The sequence below is a fragment of the Tupaia chinensis genome, unplaced genomic scaffold, assembly GCF_000334495.1.
Source record: "Tupaia chinensis unplaced genomic scaffold, TupChi_1.0 Scaffold000298_1, whole genome shotgun sequence".
NCBI lineage: Eukaryota > Metazoa > Chordata > Mammalia > Scandentia > Tupaiidae > Tupaia > Tupaia belangeri.
This window is the reverse complement of record NW_006159787.1, coordinates 4,585,714-4,593,099: the sequence shown is the minus strand read 5'-3', so window position 1 is coordinate 4,593,099 and position 7,386 is coordinate 4,585,714. Positions and strand designations below refer to the sequence as shown.

General features: G+C 36.5%; 1 pseudogene; it reads right to left on the bottom strand.

The window, feature by feature from the left end:
- Positions 1-428: 428 nt before the first annotated feature.
- Positions 429-7,386, bottom strand: part of LOC102483772 (eukaryotic translation initiation factor 4B pseudogene) — a 151,462-nt pseudogene continuing 144,504 nt past the window's right edge.

Here is a 7,386-nt window from a genome sequence, read left to right as displayed (position 1 = left end):
CCCTATTTTATTTAAGTTTATTTACTTATGTCTTCATGAGTGAGAGATACAGAGAGCAAGAAAAGGAGAGACAGCAATTCTAACAGGGGCTTGACATCATGTTCTACCCCTGTCCCTAGTCTTCAGCCAGTCCTGAATCATGGCCAAACATGTGCCCAGCATACGCAGGGAGATCCTCAGACTTGAACCAGGAATCATTCCATGTAGGATTGACTCACAGAGGATTCTGTTTTATTACTATACCGCTATGTGGCCCTTCTTCAGAATTTTTATAACTGTTCATGAGGCAATTATTTGATCATCTGATTATCAAAAGTAACTAGTGAGAGTTTTACATATCTCATCTTCTTTTCATCTCTGGAAACCTTACCTCTTTTCCTTACCAAGTGGTTAACAGTGACCCAGAAAAGTTATTACTGATGATCTAATTATTTTTCATCTTTCCTGGCTGGCCCTTCCTCAGAGGGTTGAGCTGAAGCTACTTTTCCTCCACCACTGGTAGGGGATTGCTGCTCTGTGTCTGAACTTTGAGATCTGGAAGGAGGGTTTGAACTTCACTTCACACAAGCATTCTCCTTTGGAGGAGGTACTGGCATTACCTTTAGAGGCTATTCAGGTTTGAGAAGCTCAGAAGTTGGAGAGTGACAGTCTTCTTCCTTACTGAGCATTTCATTTTCTAGAGACTTTCTCACTCTGCTTCATGCATTTCTGCCAGATGTGGTTGAGGTCCCAGTTTGTGAAGACTCATTCTTGTCATTGACATTTCACATTCCTGAGTTTCTTCACTTTTCCAACTTTCATGTCTCTCCCGAGGCCATCATTCTAGTTTGGGCTCATCCAACTGCCGCTGTAACTTCTCTTGTTCCTTCTATAGACTTTCTTCTACATCTCTTCCTCTAGCAGCTGTGTCAACAGACTTTGCCCCTCTGAAGATAGAAGCCGCTCAACTGGACTGAGGTGCTCGCAGAAAAATCATCTTCCTTAGGAGTACTTCAAGGTTCTAGATTCAGTTTGGGCCTGAGGGGGGTGCTCTATTATCTTGCCTATAATCGATTCCAAGAGTAATCATCTCTAGAGCTCCATGACCAATCGTCCTGCCTGTCATATGGGTCTCCATAGTGGTACCCTCCACTCCCTGTAGCAGCATCCTTACAGTACCCACTACCAAATGCTCTTCTGCACTGCCTATCTTGGAACCATAGAATCTATCATAGTTTCTTCTGCCTCAGTCACTGTTGTGATCCCAGCCCCCATTCTGATCAATGTCTCAACTGGGGCTCAAGATATCCTGACCAAGCCCAATACCCATTGGAATCATAAGGATCTTGATACTTGTCTCCAAAGCTATCATCACCACTGCTAGGTAGGTAGTGATTGTAGCCATCTGTGGTAGGACAAACCTGCCTATCTGCATCTGTTTTTTTTTTTAAATCTTGAGGAATGATCATCCCTTTGCCCTGTATTTGTTCAGCAATGTCTACTCTAATTCTCCTGTTACCTCGAGACTCTTCATTGAGACTCAGAAATCCAGGTCTTCAAAATCAGCAAAACCAAAGCTTTTCAAACTCTCTGGATTTCCGGTTTCATGTGGTAAACACACTGCACTGATATTAATTCTCTAAATAATTCCTTAATGGAGTCTTCTGTCACATCATAGGGTAGGTTCCCTAGAAAAGCAGTATAGGGTGGCGATTTGAGACGATGGATCTGGTCATTATTGGGTTCCCAAGCAGCCCATGGAGCAGTGGGAAGGATGGAATGGTCAATTGGAGGTGTCCTATACACACTGTCAGCATTACTGTGTCAAGTGATTGAAAGATCTCCTTCCAGGTCGTCTCTTTCACCAGCTCAACTGACTGGTTTGGGGGTATAGGTGCTTCTTCCACTAGTCCTTTCAACCTCAGTTAGAAAGTCTGTTAGGGAAATAGGCTTTCCCTTCTTCTTCTTATTTAGCTGAGGCCACCATGTTGGGAGAGGAAGAGAGATGTATATATATTATTTTCTATAATCTACCTGAAGGTAAACATTAAGTAGGCAGGACTAAGAATATGAAAAAGGCAGTGGCACAGTGGTAGTTCCATACTCTGGAATGCTTGGATCCATATGGAAGATCAGGGTTAAGTTCTCAGTTTGATCTCTACATGCTGGGCACACATGCACATGTCTATGATACTCGCTGACTAAAAGGCTATAGACAATGGTGGTGTGAAACCATGATGAAGGTGTTTTTCTCTCTCTCTACTGGAAAAAAATAAGAGAAAGAAAATAATTCCAAAATTAACCTGTTTGGTAATGGGGTATCATTAAGGAATGAAAGAATATAGAAAATAAAAAGCACATCAAACAACAATTTATTTGCATGCTATTGTGTTGCAAATTAATTTCTTCCTATTTTCTCTATAATAAAATATTACTTAAGCCATTATTTAGCATTAAAACAAAAAACTACCACTTATTAGAGTGAGTTGTTACAACTCTGTCTCACTAGATTGTAAACATCTTGAAAGCAAGATTCTTCTTCAACTTGGAGATGGTATGGTGCTAAATTCATAGACCCTTGGTAAACATTTCTTGAAGTGAACCCTTCTGCCTTTGCATAATATTGAATAATAAGAGAAAAACAGTTATTTTGTGAAAAGAAACTTAATTAAAGCCAATTAAGACCATTTTGAATACTTTGCTTTGGACATTGAAAAATCTTTGAGGATTATAACAGTAAACCAAATAATTATAGTCCTATCCATAGAGAATTTTAGTACAACATGAAAGACAACTTAATAAAATATAATAAGCAATTTTTTTCTTTACTAGTAAAGAGAAAGAAAGTGAGAGAAACAGAAAGAAAACAAAACAGATAAAGGCATGTTTGACAGTGTCTCCTCCAGCATCTCCAAGAACCTAGGATTTAAGGCACGTGTACTCCTGTCTGGCATGTTCAGGTTTAGATCCTGGGCCTCCCATAGCTTCCCAAACAGTTGCGCTACTTGTATGCCACTGTGGCTGGGCCATGGGCAGTTTTTTAATTAAAAAAAAAAAAAATACCTAACACATTTTAGTGTGGAGATTATGACTTATGGAATCATGAAAAATAACTTCCTCATTTACTAAATCTGACTGCTTTGAGTCAGCTATTTATTCACTGTGTTTTTAAGTTTAATTTATTAATTTCATAAATTTCATAAATGAGAAAACAAATACTGAATAATATGGTCCATAGACTTAAAATAATTAATAACCTCAAATATTTCATGCAAAGAAGGAAGATGTGTAGATTTAAAATAAATAAAATCCTCAAGTATTACATACAAAGAAGGAAGACATGAATATGTTAAAATAAAACAGGAGAGAAGAAAGAGAACATCTGAGAGAATACAAATGAAGAAGAAATAATTAAGACTCCCATTTTTTTAAAAGTTTTTGCCATAGGGCACATGTGCTCCCTGAAAGAGAGAGAGACAGAGAAACAGTGAAAGGGAAAATGAGAAAGCACCCCCCCCACACCCGAGGGAATGGCCATGCTAGTGTCTTCTCCATTATCCTTTTGAGATTTTGGGCATGCACGCACATGCGTCTGGCATGAATTTCAAGTTACCAGGTCTGGGACTTGAACTGCAGTCGACCATGTGAGAATCCAGCTCCTGAACCACTGCGCCACAGGCTGCACAAGCTGGCCCCTTTCTATTCTTTTTAGATTCCTCTGCACCTGACTCTTGCCCAGGTTTTGACTCTGAAAGGATACTTCTATCTAGCCACTAGTGTAAATCAATATCATTAATGTCTAAGCTTATGAGCTGCTAAATTCTATGGTGGGTTTACCTGATGTCTTAGTACCTTTTATGCTGCTTTAACAAAATATCACACCTAGGTAATTTCTAAAGAAAAGGACATTTATTTTCTCACAGTTCTAGAGGCTGGAAAGTCCAAGAGCAAAACATCAGCACCTGATAAGGGCCTTTCTTGATGCATCTTATCATAGTAGAAGAGCAAGATAAAATACTGCAGGAAACTTCTTTTTTAAGGTCCTTAATCCCATTAATGAGGCAGAAGTCTTCAGGACTTAATCATCTCTTATAGATCCCTCTTCTTAATACCACCACGGCTTGAATTTTAGAAGAAGCACATTCAAAAGAGCACTTGACTAGTTAAAGGAATCATGTCTCTAAAAGGGAAAAAGCAGCCATAGAAATTACTCTAACATTTTTTACCTTGACTGTAAAATGTAAGTGTAAAATAATATTTTAGTGGCCAGGCAGGGGTGCAACAATGACACAACTAGACCCAAAGTTCTGGGTTTCTGTCTCTGAACTTCCCTGTGTACAGCAAGCTTGTGTACACATGCAGGTGATCCTGGCTGGCAGACAAAGAGTAGATCCTACTGAGTGTGACTTTCTCTCAAAAATAGGTTGTTTTTTTTTTTGGGGGGGAGGGTGTTTGTCATAGGGTGCATGCACTTGCCAGAGAGAGATAAAGTTAGGGAAAGTGAGAAATCACCTCCCAGGGGGATGGGCCATGCTAGAATCCCTTATTCCCCATTCACCTCTTGGGATTGGGGGTATGCAGGCATGTACATGCACTTGGCATGATTTTTACGCCACTGGGTTCTGGAATTGGACTATAGTCAGCTGTGCAGGAATCCAGTTATTTTACCACCTTGTCACCTGCTGGCTCAATAAATAAAGATTTTTAAATGTTGCTTAATTTAAAAAAAAAGAGAAGAAAATAACATTTTAGTAATTATAATTCTTACTAAACCATATAGCTGAGACAAAACAACACTGGAAAATCTTCTTCAGAATCTTTCATTCCAGGGCTGAAAGAAAGGAATGTCAGGGGAATTCTCAAACTGTGGTTAATAAATCATAAAAAGAATGCAAAACTATTTAAAAATACATATAGAAGTTATTAAGTAGATTTTGAAAAGTTCATTTGAACAATACATGTAATACTGTTTTGAAAAAAATCAGAAAAAGTTTATGCCAAGTCTCATCAAGAAAAAATATAGAGAAAACAAATATGATGAATATTAGTTAGGAGGAGGTGCATATGTAACCAAAAACCAGAAAAGTATATGGGGTTTTAAACTAATATATTTGAAAAATTAGATAAAATAAAATATTCTATAAATATATAAAATGACCAACATTGAATCAGAAAGTTTTAGAAAACATGAAATAAAAAACAATCTTAGCTTATTTCCCCAAATAATAGGCCCATGGAGTGTTGAGATTTCTATGAAACCTTATAACTAGAGATTATTTCCCTAATTTTAAAAGCCTATAGTAGATTTAAGTTTTGATTTATTATATAAGATCACTATAATTCTAACATTAATCTATTAAAATATTGCACTTGACAATGTTCTGTATGTTAAATTTACACATGAACATAGAAAATATTCTAAGTGAAATTTAAATGATTTAACCCAAATTATGTTATTAGAGTTTTTTGATGTGACTTAGAAATTTTTAATCTATGATTGCAAAGATCATTCATGATGCGAAAAACCATTTATGTGATTTGCTACATTAATAGATTGATGCAACCATCTTAGATATGAAAACACATTTGATAATTTCAATACTCATTTTTAATTAAATAATAAAACTCTTATTAGTCTAAAATTAAAACTTTTTATCATGAGAAAAATATTTTTGAGGGTTTTTTTTGCTATAGTGTGTGTGTGTGTGTGCACTCACCAGAAAGAGAAAGAGAGACAGAAAGCGAGAAATCACCCCCTAGGGGCAATGGCCACGCCCCAATCCCTTCTCCTCCATTCTCCTCTCGGGATCTTGGGCATGCACGCACATATGCTTGGCGTGTGTTTAAGCCACTGTGTCCGGGACTCGAACCACGGTCAGCTACATGGGAGTCCAGCGACATAGGCATCACACTAACTGCTGCTTATTTCCCCAAATAATAGGCCCATGGAGTGTTGAGATTTCTATGAAACCTTATAACTAGAGATTATTTCCCTAATTTTAAAAGCCTATAGTAGATTTAAGTTTTGATTTATTATATAAGATCACTATAATTCTAACATTAATCTATTAAAATATTGCACTTGACAATGTTCTGTATGTTAAATTTACACATGAACATAGAAAATATTCTAAGTGAAATTTAAATGATTTAACCCAAATTATGTTATTAGAGTTTTTTGATGTGACTTAGAAATTTTTAATCTATGATTGCAAAGATCATTCATGATGCGAAAAACCATTTATGTGATTTGCTACATTAATAGATTGATGCAACCATCTTAGATATGAAAACACATTTGATAATTTCAATACTCATTTTTAATTAAATAATAAAACTCTTATTAGTCTAAAATTAAAACTTTTTATCATGAGAAAAATATTTTTGAGGGTTTTTTTTGCTATAGTGTGTGTGTGTGTGTGCACTCACCAGAAAGAGAAAGAGAGACAGAAAGCGAGAAATCACCCCCTAGGGGCAATGGCCACGCCCCAATCCCTTCTCCTCCATTCTCCTCTCGGGATCTTGGGCATGCACGCACATATGCTTGGCGTGTGTTTAAGCCACTGTGTCCGGGACTCGAACCACGGTCAGCTACATGGGAGTCCAGCGACATAGGCATCACACTAACTGCTGATTCCCCAAAATGATATTTTTAAAAAATCAATTATAAACATTTAAATATCGAAACTTAAAAGCATCACCATTGAAATTAAGAGCAAAATATGGAAAACTGCAATCCAGCATAATAATAAAATGCCTTTATCATAACCAAGAAATAAAGCAAAAATATGTCAAAACAAATAAATATTTAAAAAAGTATAAATGTATCAGTTACAGTTCATTTTATTGTTTAACTCCAAATTCAAGGGAATATATATTGGTTCAGCCTTTTAGAGGAAATTTATCAGTGTCTATTCAAGCAATGAATGTACATTCAGTTTTTAAGGCCCCATCAGACAGAAATACTTATGAATCATTAATGAATACAGTTATAAATATATGTGAACACATTTAGAAAAAGAAAATTACTAGCTAAATATTTTAATGACTTATTTATTTATTTATTGCCATAAAGCATGTGTCCTTGTAGGGGAGAGACAGTGAAAGGGAAAGAAAGAAGTCACCTTGCAGGAGGGATGGGCATGCCACAGTACTTTTGCAGGCGCACACACATATAACCAATGTGATTTTCAAGCCACCAGGCCCAGGACTCAGATTGGGATCAGCCAAGTGGGAGTCCAGCACCTTAATCACGATGCCAACTGCTGGTCCAATTAATACACCTATTTTATGAAACATTATGCACTTTATTAAAACTATGAGTTGTATTTCTGTATAGATGTGATATAGTGTTCACTTGAAGGTATTGAAAGATTTAAAAGGATATATAAATATATATATAAATAT